The following is a 16529-nucleotide window of genomic DNA, read 5'->3' on the forward strand; positions in this document are numbered from 1 at the left end:
GTGCTGGGCCGGGGGGCATCCGCGGGGCCAGGGCACATGGTGCTGGGCACAATATTGCTGCGCCGCTCGCGGTGACCTTGTGCATCAGGCAGGGGCTGGGCGAGGCTGGCAGGGCGGCCGTGCCCAGCTGCGGGGGCGCCGTGCTGTTGCCGCCCCTCATGGGCTGCGGGGTCCGTCTCTGTGCGGGCTGTGCACCCAGTGGGCGCCAGGGCTCGGGGGAAGGCGGTGCCGGGCACCATGGCCCGGCCTGAGGGGTGCCGGGGCATTGTGTGTTTGCACTCATACAGGGGGTGCTGCAGTGCTGGCACTGACGGGGTAGCTCCAGGGTCGGCTGGCCGACTGCGTGGAAGGCAAAGGGAGCAAAATCAGATCCCAGCCTCAGGTTGTTGACATGTAGGTCATGGCTGTGACCTGGTTAATAGTGACCAAATACCGGAGGACAGCTGTGCTGGTGACGCACTGGCCCCAGATCAGCATGTGGCCTTTATTTACTGTCGTAGAGCTGCCCTAAGAAGGGGATGACACAGGGCTCTCAGGGACAGCTCATCTCCCAGGGTGACAGTCGAGCTGGGGAAAGCCCCCTCACCTTTCCTCTTTGCTGAGGAAGGAGCTTGGGTCTCCCTGCTGCCCGGCCTTTCCCCACCACAGCCTGTCCCCTTCACTGAGGGCAGGGTTTGCATAAGGCATGGAAGAGTGGAATCAATGTCAGCAGAGGGCTTTCTGACATCTGAAATCTTGGTCTGTGGCAGTAAAATAATACAAAGTAATTGTGTCCTAATATTTGCATACAACTCTCCAGTCCAATTTTATATGCATATATTTATGCACACAAACATGTAAACTCTTTTTCAAGGGAAGGAAGATCAAATTCCTCACAAGAAAGCTGTGCACGTAGTTTAATAGACGGAGGAAAATACTTTAGCTTGTCATTAGACTGTTTTTTTAACTTTATCTTATTTTTGCCTTCCTAGTATATCTATTATCCCTACTTATGGTTCTACTCCTGCTGTACTTTATGTTTTATTATTTTATTGCTCCCTCTTTTATTATTTTATTGGGAGATTTATTCTGTTATTTTTCCATGAGATATATTCTGGTTTTCCACAGTGATTGAATGTTGGCATATGAAATGTGAAATGAAGCAAAATTTAGACATCAAATAGAAGCAAATATAATGACTTCGATTTTTCCTGTCCTTTCCAGAAGTTAAAAATTAAAGAATTTGAGATTTGGTTTTGACTGTTTAAACTTGGTTTGAGTGCAAGTTGCAGATGAGTCACAGAAATAAAACTATCATACACATTTGTTTAAACCATGAAACATGTATGATAGCTTTTGTTTAGTTCCACTTTCTTCCTTAAGCCACTAATTGGTAGCAAGCAGGGACCAAAAAATTAATTCTTTGCAATAAAATATGGATCAGGAAGTTCTCTGCAGCAGGCAGTTGTTGCAGTTTATAAAGTCATTATTTCTATTCCTATGAGATGCTTTACTTAATCTGTTGGTGTGCTGAGCCTGCTTAATATAAGTAACTCAAATATCCTTTGTGAGCAGTCTGATTAGGAAAATAGTCTACTAAGAACAATTTCTGTTGTTTGCTTTAATTTTCTTTACAGCAGCTTGTTTTCCTATTGCTTTCCTGGTAGTTATATGCAGTAAGGTATGAACAAATATCTTACATATTCAATTTAGCTGTGAACAAAGGTAAAATTGTAGTTGCAGGAAATACAGGAAGCGTGTTGCCTTCCCCATTTGTTAAAAGGACAAGGCTCCAGTAACTCAAAACCTGGGTGTTTTTCAAATCAAAACAAACTTCTGCAAGGATTTTGCACATCAGCAGCACAACAGCTGAGGGTTTTTTACTCAGATGATCTTCTAAAGAAGTGTGTCTCCTTCATAATTCAGATTTGATCCTTGCTCTTTGTATGATGGTTATATGTTACAGGAGGTTCTGAACAACATTAATTTCTATTCTTGCATATATAAATTATATATCTGTGAAGTAATTGTTATGGATGTCCTGAATGTTGAACAAGACAGCTAAGTTTTAGGCACAAATGCAACAATATATGAGGATTCATCATCAACCAAGATGCAGGTGAACTAGGCTGTGAAAATTGTAACCACTTCATATAATGCCTCCATCTCTCCTATCTTTAGCAATGTTCTCACTTTATTTCCTCTCCAACCACCATTTCACCTTCCTTCTGAAACACATGACAGTTTTAAGTCCAGATGTCAGAGAACAATGGCTATGAAGTGCAGTGCCAAATTCTGGAGTATTCATCGGAGGGGGTCTCATTTCTGCTGATTAGATATTTCAGCTTTCCTCTTCTGAACTGCCCTGGGGCAAGTTTTGAAAAGGCAGTAGCAACACTTGCAGTTGCTTGGTCACAGTAATGTTTTGCTGACTATGCTTAAGAAAATGGAGCTGCATTAACATTCTACTTTTTTCCACAACAGATGGGTCCAGAAGAGTGGAATGAATGAAGCCTGGATTCCTGTCCATTTGTCTCCTAATAGCTCTCCACTGCAATCAGCTGTCTCTCACCTCCTGTTCCCTGTGTGGTCACCCCTGCCGGAGACACAGCGTGCTGTACTGAGGTCAGAGCTGTGTTCCTGGCCAGGCAGCCTGTGTAATACCTGACCATGTTGCTGATGTCTAAAAAAAGTATCATGGTTGCTTTTGCCTTTCCTTTTTCTCTGTGGGAACAGAAAAAAATGTAAGGATCTTTTTCCTAAGCTGACAAATGCTGGAGACTCAATAGGATATGCTGGGATGAGTGCCCTCTCCTGACCAGCCAGAATATGTGGGATGACTGCTGATGTGGTTGCTACTCTTTAGTAGAATGAGTCTGGTTGAGTTTCCCCTCCCTTTTATCCAGTGTGTAGCAAAATTCTAATCTCTCCTCCCTAAACCACCTGCTAGTTTGTACACAGTTTGTAGGGAGTTGATTATTCAAATTTGGTTAAAATTCTTAGGAGGGACAGTTTGGTGAACAGGTGGGCAGGCAACATCATCAGTTTTTTCTCTTATGGAACCAGACTAACATTTTCTGCTGGGGACAAAGGCAGCTTCTAATTCAGCTTCTGTAGGAAGGGCAAATGATAACCCAGAAGGAGTAGTAAGTCTGGGTGGAAATTAATGGTAGCACTAGGAAGTTTTGAAAGTAAGCAGAGCAGTCTGGTGACAAGTGCTTGAGTCATATTCACAGCACTTCATGAAATTTCCTGCAGTACCAAGGGCAAATCACTCACCCTCCACCTGCAGATGGGTCTGCATTTATGGAATTGGATTGATACTTTAACCTACTGATACATTTGTTTTCTAAATATTTATGTGGCCCTTTACATGGAAAAAAGGACAGAAATAGCATTAAAAACAAAGGTCATATCTTCCCGTTCTCATCTTTCTGTCACCCGACGCAGCGGCTGCACAAGCTGTCAAGTTGCTGGGGGCTCCCAGTGTAGCCAAAACAGCCAAAGTAGGTGAAAGGTTGTGGAGGAGCACACAAACAAGCTGGCATGCCTCCTCAGTAGTTCAGTGAGGGAAAGGTTCTGCAGCTGCTCCAGCACTTACACAATCTCCTGTGGCTGCTCATAACTTGCAAAAGTCAAGAGTACAGTAGCTGGATCATTTTACAGATGGAGCTGTGGCTGGTCAGCAGCCTGCTTGGAGCTGTAAACATGGCAACTCAGCAGCCCTGAACAGGAGACACCCATTTTCCTCATTCCCTGCCTTTGTTACCCATGTCTGAAATTATCTGTTACCTCCTTTAAAATCATGGAAAATGAGACTGGATTGCTGGTTTCAAAATTGCTTTTCCAAAAAAATAGCTAGAGGCTTGCACGAGATTAACTGTGGGTGTTTAAACTAGGAGTGTAGAGATAGCTGAGGGGAAAAAACTGTTTTGGAGTATAGCTGTACCATTCAGGAAATAAAGCTGGGACTCAAACTGTGATAAAAGTAGGACTCAAAAGCATTTATCTTGAAATGCTTGTCACAATTCAGGAGGCTGCTTACTAAGTAGGGGAATAGTAATCTTCAGCCAAGCACACCATTGCAGAGGAAATAAAGGTAGGCTTTGAGAGTGGGCTGGCACTGATCTAAAGTAAATACTAGACACAAAATAATGTCCTTTTCCAGCCTCAGCTGACTACCATTGCAGTTCTTGTGGAAGAGCATGTGGCATCCTCCATGCGAGCTGCAGATGCAAAGGAAAATAAAGAGGAAAGATATCATCAGGACAGCTGCTACTTTGGGCCACTGCTGCCTTTACTGTGAACAGCCCTGCTCTGGAGAAAATCACCTGGGAAAAAGTGGACACCTTGTGAAAAGTCAGGGAAAAAGTTCGTATTACCAAAAGAATACATCTTTTAAGGTCTAAATCTGTTTCATCTGAACAGTTATGTTTTTTTCTGTAGGAATAGGGAAATGGGGTTAGTGGAACAGGGTATTTAAAATTAAAAGCCTTGGATTTGACATCTTAGGAGACACCTCACCCTGAGAAGGAGTTCTAGCTTCACCTGTAACCCTTACAGGGGTCAGGGGCTTTGAACTGGTGTACATAGTGGGGGTTTTTTCGGACTAGATCACTCTGGGTGAAGAGGAGATGTTTTTGCTAAGTTTTGTATCAGATGCACTTGATACTGTTGACTGTAGCAGGACAGATGGTAAAGTGGATGTGGTGGCTTGAGTTTCGGTCCTGAACTGAAGCCTGAAACTTACTCCAGGTTTGTTGTCCAAGGCTGATCTTAGAAAGCATTCCCAGTTGCTCCCTCTCAGCATTTCCTTCATCAGATTTGAAAGAGTTTATTTTCTTTTAGTGTCCACATCATATGAACTTGAATGAGAAGTTTAGTCCAGGAAATAGTAAGCCAAGACATTATCTAGAAAAGGGCTCTTTATGGTGTTACCTGGCCACACTTTCAAAGGGCTCATGGTATCTCTGGAATGCCACCTCTCCTTAGTGCTTAGGATTACCCAAGGGAAGTTTATTTTTTGTTTGCAACATCCTGACTACTATCCCTGAAGAGTGAATTCACAGATACTAATCAGTTGTTCTCATAAAGACTGAGCTTCCATAACATGCTCTACAGGGGTTGTCTACACAGTAGGTCTGTGGGAGTTTTCTTACTTGATTAAATGTATAGCCACAGGCTAAGGTGTGATGATAACTGCAATTAAATATGAAAATGTAGCTTGTGTACTGAAATATTCCTGATAAAGAGCCAGTACAAGAAAAAATGTTGCACTGCGCAATTAAAATGCTTTACCTTTGGGTCTGAGGAAGTGCAAGATATTTTTGTGTCGTGACTAACAGATAAATTGTCAATACAACATTGCTGGAATATTAACAGTTTAAACAAGGGAACTCTCCCTCTCTCCATTTATTGTGGCAAAATCTCGTGGTATATTAGACAAAACCTGCAGTTCTGCTATGCAGGATTAAGTATGCTTTCTTGTTACTGTAATTATTTTAATATTACTTATTACTCTATCCACTTTGGTATTTTCAAACTCAATTTTCAATTTAATTCTTTTCTAATAGTCACTGAAATGAAAAGACAAAATCATCAGAGCTACAGCGGTACTTGACTTCCAAGATTTCTGTCTGCCTAAAGGGACATAAATCCCCACACTAGTTTAATATTTCTTCATTTCATTTACTGGAATTACACCAATATTCTAAATTTACTGTGGTGGTTACATTCATATGTAAGCATTCATGAACATACATTTTATTTTGTTTCTAATGGGTAAAGACCCCTAGATATTAAAAACTGAAGGAAGAAATTGCTGAAATATTTACCTATTTAAAAGTTAAGAATATGTGTAAATACAAGTCTTGATTCCCTATTTTCTGGGGCATAATATCTGGGTACAAATAATCAGCAATAAGTTTGCAGGCATTGGTTTCAAAAAGCCCCCTTTGAAAGAAAATATTTTAAGATACTCACAGGAGGATAGAGTCTGAAACAGAGATAAAAAATATCTTTGTCTGTTGTGAGACTAATTGAATTAAAAATTTAGTTTGAAAAAAATATGTTAAGACATATTTTCACTGCTGAAAACCAGATTCACTAAGATGTGTAAAATCTCTTTTTACACCATATAAGAAGCAGTGTAATTTCTTCTTACACACTCACACAACTACTGTTGAAGTGAGAGTTGTTAAGCCTTCCACTTTGTGGATACTCATCATGAATACGTATTTAAGTAAAGTTGAATATTTGGGCATTTCCTCATTCCCAGAAAGAAATACAAGCTTCTTATTCTCTGTTTCAACAGTACTGGAGAAATGTTTTGAACTTTCAGTATTCAGATCAAGAAATAAACCCAAGGTAAACAACCTTGAAGATTCTATAGACAAGAGGAAACTTGGTAATCACCGCAATAGCCCTTGCTCGCTTTCAGCTGGTGCTGAGAGGGAGGGCAGTGCTTTCCCCCGCGTTGGGTGTTGGACAACCAATTTTCCTTCTGCTTTTTGTTCCAGAAATGCTACATGGAATCCTGAAAAACAGTTCCTTATTTGCAACTGCCTGAATGCTGAAACTTAGGAAAGAGAAATAAGAATATTATTAAAGAAGCAATGTGGGATTTAATTGGTGTAAGATATGCAACAGATACTGCATGGGAGTGATGCCATGTTGCAGTAAACAAGTGTATCTGTTTTGTTGGTATTATGGGCTTACAGCACACACATCAAATGATGTACATGCTTATCACCCCTCATGTATGGAAATAGTTTTTAAATTCTAAGCATTTCAGTTAAAAGAAGTAAAATCAAATCAATGCCATGAATCCTAGTTAGGATGTAATTTTTGCTGAAAATTACCTTCTTCAAGGCCTTGGAGGAAAAAAGCAGCAATTTAGTAAAATTGAACAAATAAAGACATTTCTATCACATTCCCCTTAGTCAAACCTTCATTACATTCCCCCTCTTTTTGTGAAATACAGTAAGTGAATATGGTATTATTTGCCCTTTCCATGAGAAAGACTCAAAAAAGTGTTGGACTGCATTTTGAGAAGCAGTCTGTAGTTTTGTATGAGCACTTCTGGCTGCTTAATAAAGGCTGCAAGACCTTGCAGGTCTGAGGGATTTCAGTCAGAGTTTTGAACCCATAGCACCTTGAGAAATTAGGTGCTAGGCCTGACCAACATGCTGAATTAAACTGTACTGTTGAAAACCTGACATAAATTTCCATCTGAAGTCACTCAAAGAGCATTTTGACTCCAAGAATTTTCTCTTTCAAATAAAAAGGGTGTCTCTATTTAACCATTCCTGGAGGAGAATATCTAATATTTTACTTTTGAAACATCCAGATAATTCCTGTCCTTTACAGTCAGTTCATGTTTCAAATAGTGTGCCAAATGCTCAAATCCTAGGACTAGAGAAGACCCAGAGGGAACTCATAAAATTATATAGGAAAGGCACCAATTCACTCTTGCTGAGAAGTAATTTAGTTTGGTTTAGTAACCTGTGAAATAGTTCTGTAAAATTATGAACTTTAAAGAAACTGTAAAGAGTGTGATTATTGACATCTGCTGTAGGTGACCTTTATGTGCTGAAAAGATCACAAGGTAGTAAAGACAAAAAAATTACAACCTCCTTTCCTTCTTCTCTCTAATGGTCTGAAATTGAAAAATTGAATCTATTGAACCCCAGTTAAAGTCAGGACAGCCAAATAAAACAAGGCTACAACCTACAACTTGCAGTTTCCCAAGTATGTAATTTATATACTTTAGAGACTAAATGCTGCTGCTCGAGGGAGTTGTGAGTCGCCACTGTCACCTGAACATAAATCACTTCATGTTATTTCCATCCATTCACTACCTCTTCCATAACTTCCCCCTCTATGGTAAAGAAACATATCCCAGCATTTCAAAGGAATAGATGTACACGTGCAGATCATCCAAAGCTGTCCTGATTCTTTTCTCAAGGCTGTCATAAGGGCTGTGTGCTCTGCTATCTTTCCTACTTCTCAGTATCTTTTCTGGCTGTTCTTTCTTTGCTGTTTGTGTTACCATAAGCTAAGCTCCTGGCAGCTTTTTGAAATTTGTACTGGTATTGATCAGTTTGCAGGGTACGGCGAATGCCTGAACGTCATGGTTGCTGGTGTTACAGCTCTACGTAGCAGCTCACATTTCTAGTGCATGAGCTGTGCACATGACCTTTTAGCTCTCCTCAAGAGCATCTCACAGCTGTCCTGACTCAGCGTGCCAGTTACCACAGTAGTCTGAGGGTGGCATTTTAAGTGTCCCTTGTCGTCTTGATAAGGGACCAAAAAGGCAGCAGCATGACACTGGGTATGCCCTATGACACAGATACTGCCTGAGTGTGCTGGTTGCTGGGAAATGCTGAAGGGGGCCCAGACCCAGAATAGCATTGCTTTCCTCAATGTAAATATCCCCTAACAATTTCCCTGTAATCATGTCAGTTGAATTATTTTATCAACAGCTCCCTGTCCCCTGGACAGGACCCTGTCTGGTCCTGTCCTATTTCACTCTTTTCATTTAAATGAACATGTTTTCCAGAGGTGTATTGAGCAACACAACTAGCATTGAGATACGCAATTGCATTATTCTTCCTTTTTTTTTTCATTTAGAAAGTTATTAACATTTACATTTTTTTAAATCTAATTTTATGTCTGATACACTGTTTACATGTTCAAAAAGATGTGTTTCCCTGTTCTAGTAGAAGAGTATGGACTGTCTGATCCCAAGTGCTGTGTGTCTTTTTACATAACCTTGATTTGTCCTAAGAGAAAGCCTTTATGCTTGCAGAACAGGCTTGTTCTGTGTCATGCCTGGGAATCTGGGCTGTCTCCAGTAGGGTGCAACCCAGATTTTCAAATGCTTTTTAAAGTTTTTGGGCATGGGACAGCTGTGTCTGAAAATACATTAAGGAGAGGTTGTTTACAGAAAAGGACAGGCTTGGTGTGCTCACTAACTACTGCACTGCTGAAGAGTTGGCTGTGGTTTTCTGTACTCAGACTCAGATAGTAACTCATGAGTCGTTGTATGAGTTAAATGGATGGTTTTAAGCAGGATGGTGGGAAATCTTATTGCCAGCTGCACATATTAAGTACTATGCATAGCTACTGCAGTGTGAGATACTAGAGGGCGTTGCTGGGGCATCCTTGCAGTGATGGGTTAACTTGTCAGCCAGAGGGAAGCTGTACATGTGTTATTTCCAGTTACTGGATAGTGTGTGAATGACTGTGAATGAAGTCCTAATCTAATGCCCGCTGCATTCAGTTAAATGTTTCCAGTCATTTCAGCTGTAGTTTTAAGTGGGAACTGGATCAAACCTCTCTCTGTAAGACTGGAGATAGCAAAAGGCACACTGAAAGGAAAAAGTCAGGTTTATGGTTCCTATTTTAATTTTTCAATAATTTCTAAAGACTTCTAGGGAAGTATCTTTTAAAGTCTGATTTGCCCTTTGTTCAGTTTCCTACATTATGCATAGATTAATTCTAGGAGTTGAATTTTTTTTTTTTCTTATGGCTGTCTAACTTGAGGAAGTAAGTGACCAGGCCACCTTTTTAGTGAGAAAAAAATAAACCAGGCATTCATTTCCTTGTTTTGAAATACTTTTCTCTGTGTGCTTTGTTCTTTCTGGATAAAATAAGCAGTACTTCTGTTACAAAAGTAATTTGAAACAGAAGTACTGCCAATGTCATGTCCATCATTGCTCATGGACTGTTAGAGGAAACATGGGATATCTGAATTGAGAGAGACCATCAGGGAGATCTGGTGCCAGCAGCCGGGGGGCAGAAAAGGAGGAACTGATAATTCCCTTGTGTGAGGACCAATGTCTGAGTGCACTCTGTGATCAGGAGGGAAGTGAGGGACACCTAACTTTACTGCCTGTCTCTTCTCCAGATGTAGTAAGAAAATATTAGAAAGGTAAGATGGAGCTCTGCAGGGAAATTTTTAATTGATTGAATGTCTTTATGCAGGAAAAGAGCTTCCTGCTATTTTAGTGAGTTGTTGGGGCCACTGTGCTCTGTCAGACAGCCTTGTGAGCTTCCCAGACTAGGATAGATGACATGTTAGGTAGCTTCACTGAGCCATCCCACCCCTGCCCATACAGTGTAGGCTCCTAGGATGGGTGTCCCACAGAGAGGTCCTATCAAGGCCTTTTTAACATTCATACCACCATATATAGGATTCAGATTAGCTGTTGCTACCATGCTAAAGCACCTCCTAGCTAATGACCGAGGAGGGATGATCTTGCTGGGTTTTTTGGTATTGGAGAGGGGTAGGAAAGTGAAAGAAAAAGTGGACTTAATACCCATACTCAAGACTAGTCAAAAGATGAGGTATGGGTTGTAAGTTGCTGCAGACTTTATTCCTAGCAGGGCATTCAAGCCTTCTGTTTTCTTCTGGTCAAAACATCTTTGTTTTCCTTACTGCTTCAGATTTTGGATAGATGCTTTAGCTATCAGGATGAACAGTGTTTTGGGTTTTTCCATGATTCAGTGACATGTATATGTTTAGAAACTCCCTATATGTTTTACAGGTGTAACTGTGTTATCTGCATTAGCCTAAATTCTGAAACTGGGTACTCAGTAGAGAGTCAGATAGAGGCCACTGCTTCCATCCAGACAGTAAAACTTCATGAAACATGGAAAATGTCCCTAAGGCCCTTCAAGGAATTGCATAAATTATGTGTTCTGTAGCAAGTCTCTAGCTCTAAGCTAAACAAAATTCTTTGAAAGGTTTTCACACCCCACCCTGGCTTTTGTGTCAGCTCCCAGATCAAGACTGTCGGCTTTCTGCCCAGTTAGTCAATATCTGGAGGGAGCAATACACAGATACCATTTGCTGCTGACTGCAGACATCAAGTCTGAAGTTTGAAGTCAGTGAAGGCATCTCTCACTGAAGGTATCCAAAATAAGCAGAAGCTGAAGATTTTTTAGAAGAAAAAGTAGTAGAGCAAATAATCACCAAAAAATGAGTTTAAGATGGCTTTACTGTCTCTTTAAAACAATTAGAGGAGAGGATCCAGGCATAGCTGTCATCCCTCTTTTGCTAACTTAGGAATGGTCCCTGGGATATTGTGAGGGTTGGCATCGATGCAGGCCAACACCCACACCTTGAGTTTGAGGTTTGGCATCTCTCTGCACTTCTGAGAAGGGTAAGGAAGAGGGTTGATTTGGGAAAGAGGTTGATGGTATCTGAATGAATGAAGGACCTTGTGTCCTATCCTTTAGGAAAGTCATTTATCAGTCAGCTGCACAGAAGCTTCCCATTTGGCACAGGGGATATTATGGAGGGATGGGAGAGCTCTGCCCAGCTGTGAAGAGACCACGGTGGGCATAGCTGGAGTGAGGGCTGGACTTGGAAGGCACTGAAGGCATGCTTTTGTGGGAACCCCTGTGTGAAGGGCTTTACAGATTGGAATGGGGCTGGACTGCGTGTGGAAGGCTGGTGAGTCTCAGGTGGGCACCAAATCCTCAGTCCCAGCTCTCATTGCCCTTGGGCAGTGTTCAGCACTGTGTTGAGAGCCAATATCCTGTGCTTTATATTAGGATGGATAGTGGTGTTAGAGTTAGGGTCAGAGTTACAGTTAGGAGAGTAACATGAAAATTGAAAGAAGTTAAATACCATCAAGTCCTGTGGGATCTGCTTGATCATGGGCAGTCTGGTGTTGGCAGTGCACTTAGACAACATTTTCATCGATGTACTCGGGTCATGTATTTTCTTGTGGGCACTAGTCACTTTGCTATTTTTACTTCAAGGATTATTTCAGATTTATGTGTAGGGACAGAAAGAAATGGAGTGGTTTTATACTACATATATAATTTAGAGTTCAAATGAGGTTTGATATCCATATAGGGCAATGGTTTGGTACTGATTTCTGTGAAAACTTTAGTCCCTAAGTGAACAGTAATATTTTTGAGGACATCAATTTTCCATAAGTATGAACTCACATGACTTTTTTTTCCCTGGCAAAATACTGGTGAGAAATGATCTTAGTTCTGCAAGAAACTTCAGTACAATTCTGCACTAAAGATACAAAGTGTGGAGGACAATGAACAAGATAGTATATTAGTATATTATTGTCATCTATTTCCAAGGAAACAGGTTGTGAGCATTTGAACTAAGTCTAGACGTAATTAGAGCCTGGATTACATCTGCTGCATGACATAAACTCAAAGCTACTAGCTCACCTAAATAGAAATTTGTTAGTTTAAGTATGATATGAAAGAGATAAAAACATAGCTGGGGCAACTTAGTTTCTGGGGGAACCATGGCAGTTGTAGTTATGGTACTTTAGAAACAGCCTGTTTATGAAAACTAGGCAGCCATGCAACAGTATGGCATTCCCCTTTTACTCTGGCAGACAGTACTTAAATATCATCTTGCAACTTAACACAATAAAATGAGAAATATTTACTATTGCATGGACCTTTTCTCCTCCTTATGACTGAATTTATTGAAGACCCATTATTTTTCTTATTTGTGAAGTGTCAATATTTCCATAACACATAATTTTTCCCCCACTGTGGAAAGAAGCAGTTCCTCATTCACTGGCATTTGTTTGAGAGGTTGGCATGCCAACATGTGACCAAGAATCCACATGCAGCAGGGTTTGTATTTTGGCTCTGAGCAGAGATGGTGAGGGAAAACATGATATAGGTGTACAGAAATAGACTGGGTATTTAGGATTCTAATCAAGTCGTCAGATCTAATCTCAGCCTCTGGTAAGGCTAAACCTATGTTCTCATTCAACACAGACATTCTGTGATATTCTGGAGGAAAATGCTATAGAGTTGAAAGTTGAAATTTTCATTGGAATTGAAAATAATTCTTCTGATATTATTCTATACATTCTGTATATTCAGGTTTTCAATCTAAAATCAGATAAAGGAAATTATTTTAGAACTGACAAATGCCTTTTACATGCCCAAGTTTCTGGTAGTCCAGCTCAAAACATCTTAAATGGACAACTAATGGTTCTTTCAGAAAGTTAACTTCCAGACTGACGCTGAATGGACAGACACTACTGTATCCCATCTTTGGCATTGTGAAAATATCTGCTAGGAAAGCTGTTTCAAAACAGAAAGGCTCGTTCTTACTGGCCCAGAAAAAGTAACTTTCTGCTAAGTGCTTTTAACTAGAGTTTGCTCCTGAAATCTTGCTGCACACTGTGCAGACATAATGTATGTAGCTGTTAAAAGAAATATGTGTTGTAGCCATTCTTGGTAAATAATCAGAGAAAACTTTCTAAATTAATTATATTCTAATAAATGACAGAAAAAGAAAGCAAACTTTTGTAAAACCAGAGTTATTTTGTCTAGGAAGCAGAAGGTTTTTAAATGGGCAGTAGACATTATTGACTGATCAATTCTGTCTGTGTTCCTTGAGACATTGCACCCCAGTAGATTTCTGTGGCAATGCAGGATGTCATGACAGCTTACCCAGCGTAGGTTAGATTTGCCTGTGTGGCACTGTCTAAGCTCAAGGATGTTGCCTGCTGAGACCCTGAAATGTTTTCTTCTTATAATGCTGATTCTTTCTTTTGCCTGGTTGCAAAGTCCTACTTTGGACTCTTATTTGTTTCTATTAATTTTTATTTGTATTTGTTTTCAGTGTGTATAGTTGGGAATTTGAATGCATTTGGTGTTAGCTAGAGAGTTATTTGAATCATAATTTAAGATTTCTGAGAAAAAAATAACAATTTTCCAAGAAAAGTCTTCAGGCTACTACTACCAAAACCGCCTGTCGCAGTATTATTATATATATCCAACAGACAATTCTACAGGGTGTAGTAAATCTGTAAGTACTTTGGAAGTTACTTTATAGCAGATTCCAGAAAAATAATATTTCTTTTTCCTGAATATTTTTCTCACTGTTTTCTGTATTATTTGCAGGCTATCTCATGTTTCTGATGGCTAAAATGAAACAGGAATCTTATCTACAGCACACATAATAAAACATAATAGAAAGGGTCCAGTCCCAAGTTCAGTCCCTACGCACAAAGAGATCCTCAGGTGGCATGGCAAAAGGGATCTTGGGTAGTTGTGTGGATCCTGCACAAAGGACTGCCAAAGCCATGCAAGTCACCAGAGTTGAATGTATTGCATAACAAGTTCAATGCACAGCACAGATTTAGATAGTATTACCTGCAGAACAACAGTGATAACAACACTGTAGAACTTAACAAGCCAGGAAGTTCCTGGAAGGCATTTATGATAACTTCTTCCTCCAAGCCTCCAAGTGATAGAGAAGCCAGTTAGGAGATGTGCATTGCTGGACCACATCCTCACCAAGGAGGGGCTTGTTGGGATTGTGAAGATCAAAGACAGCCTTGTGTGCAGGTCAGCATGCAGTGACCATGAGATGGTGGAATTCAGGATCCCGAGGGCAGGGAGACAGGAAAAGCAAGGTCAGAACACTAGACATCAGGAAAGCAGACTTTGGCCTCTTCAGAGCTCTTGAAAAAAGTGCTGTGTGATGACACCCTGGAGGAAGGGTGGGGCTAAGAAAGATGATTAATATTAAAAACTTGCCTCCTACATACTCAAGATTGTTCCATCCCAATGAATAAAAACTCAGACAAAAATTTCAAGAGGGCCATGTGAATAAACAAGTTGTTCTTGGCCATACTCAAACACAAAAAGGATGCAAGGATGGGTAACCCCTGAGGGATACCTGTGAGAATCATTGTCTGAATATTGAGAGATGAAGTCTGGAAAGCTAAAACCCAGCTGGATTTGAATCAGACCAAGGGGTGATGGAGGCAACAAGAAGAGTTTCTATAAGTACATAGGTGACAAAAGGAAGACTGGGGAAAATGTGGGCACCTTGCTCAATGAGGTGTGCATCTGGCTACACAGGGCATGGAAAAGGTTGAGATACTGAATGCCTCTTTGCTTCCATCTTGACTAGCCTTCAGGAGTCCCAGATCCCGAAGACCAGGAGGAAAGACTGAATCAAGGAACATGTACCCTTGGTGAAAGAGGGTCAGATCAGGGAATACTTAAGTAAACTGGACATAGATGAGTCCATGGGTCCTGACAGGATGCTGAGGGATAGCAGATGTCATTGTGAGGCCACTTTCAATAATCATTCAATGATCTATGATCATTCATGGTGACTGGGAGAAGCACCTGAAGACTGGAGGAAGGTAAATGCCACTTCTATCATTCAGAAGGGCAAAAAGGAAGACCCAGGGAGCTACAGGCTGGTCAGCCTCACCCTGATCCCTGGGAGGGTGATGGAATCCTGGAAACCAGTCCCAGGCACATGAACAATCAAAAAAAACAAATCACCAGGAGTAGTCAGCATGGCTTGCCTGAGGGGAAGGTCTTGAGCAACTTGAGGAACTTGTATGATGAAGTGACTGACCTGGTAGATGAGGGGAGAGCTTTGAATATTGTTCACCTGGACTCCAGTAAGGCCTTTGGCAGTGTCTCCCATAAGATCCTTATAAAGAAGCTGTTGGCATATGAGCTGGATGAGCAGTAAGGTGGGTTGAAAAACAGCTGAATGGCCAGGTCCAGGGGTTGGTGATCAGAGGTGTGAAATCTTTGTTGGACTTCCTTCAGTGTCCATGTCTGTCTTCTACTGGGGCCTCAGAACTGGACAAGGTACTCCAGGTGTGGCCTCAGCAGTGGTGAATAGAGTGAAAGGATTACTTCCCTTGACCTGATGGCAGCACTCCTCCTAATGCAAGCCCAGGATCCCTTCAGCCTTCCTTGCTATGCAGGCACACCACTGGCTTATGTTCAATTTTGCATCTAGCAGAACCCAGATCTACTGCAAAGATGCTCATGCTGGGTGTCCCCCAGCATATAATGGTGAATGGGGCTGTTCCTCCCCAGACTCAGGACTTGCCCTTTCCTTTACTGAACCTCCTGAGCTTCCTGCTCACCCATTCCTGTCATGGTCCCTCTGGACAGCAGCACAACCCTCTGGTGTATCAACCACTCCACCCAGCTCCCAGATTTGTGTCAGCTGCACCCTGGCAGGGGGTACACTCTGCCCTGTCATCCAGGCCATTGATGAAGACTTTAAACAGAATTAGACCCAGCCCTGACCCCTGAGGTACACTGCTGGCTCCTGGCCTCTGGCTAGACTCTGCCTCAGATGTTCAGACAGTTTTCAGTGTGCCTCACAGTGTGTGTCTGTCCAGGCCATGCTTCACCGGGTTCTCTGTGAATTTCTTACGAGAGACAGTGTCAAAGGCCTCACAGCAGTCCAGGCAGACAACGTCTGCCGCTCCGCCCTTGTCTTGTACTTTCTTTGTACTTTGCTTCTAATTTCTATTTATAACTCCCTCACTATGGCTACCAGGGTGGTAGAGCTAAGTGCACCAGTACACAGAGTTTTCACCACAGTGATCTTCTCAAAGAGAGGACCAATTCCACTGCCTTTTTAAAGCCTTTAACTGAGAGGTGTAAGAGCATAGACAAAATTATCTCTCAATCTTTGGGGGACGTGAGCCATAGCTCAGCAAGCCTGCGGTGCTGCTGCTCGGGCAGAGTGAATTGTGTCCCTGACACCTAGTGGC

Source organism: Melospiza georgiana, chromosome 1 (assembly GCF_028018845.1).
Source record: "Melospiza georgiana isolate bMelGeo1 chromosome 1, bMelGeo1.pri, whole genome shotgun sequence".
In the NCBI taxonomy this organism is placed as follows: domain Eukaryota; kingdom Metazoa; phylum Chordata; class Aves; order Passeriformes; family Passerellidae; genus Melospiza; species Melospiza georgiana.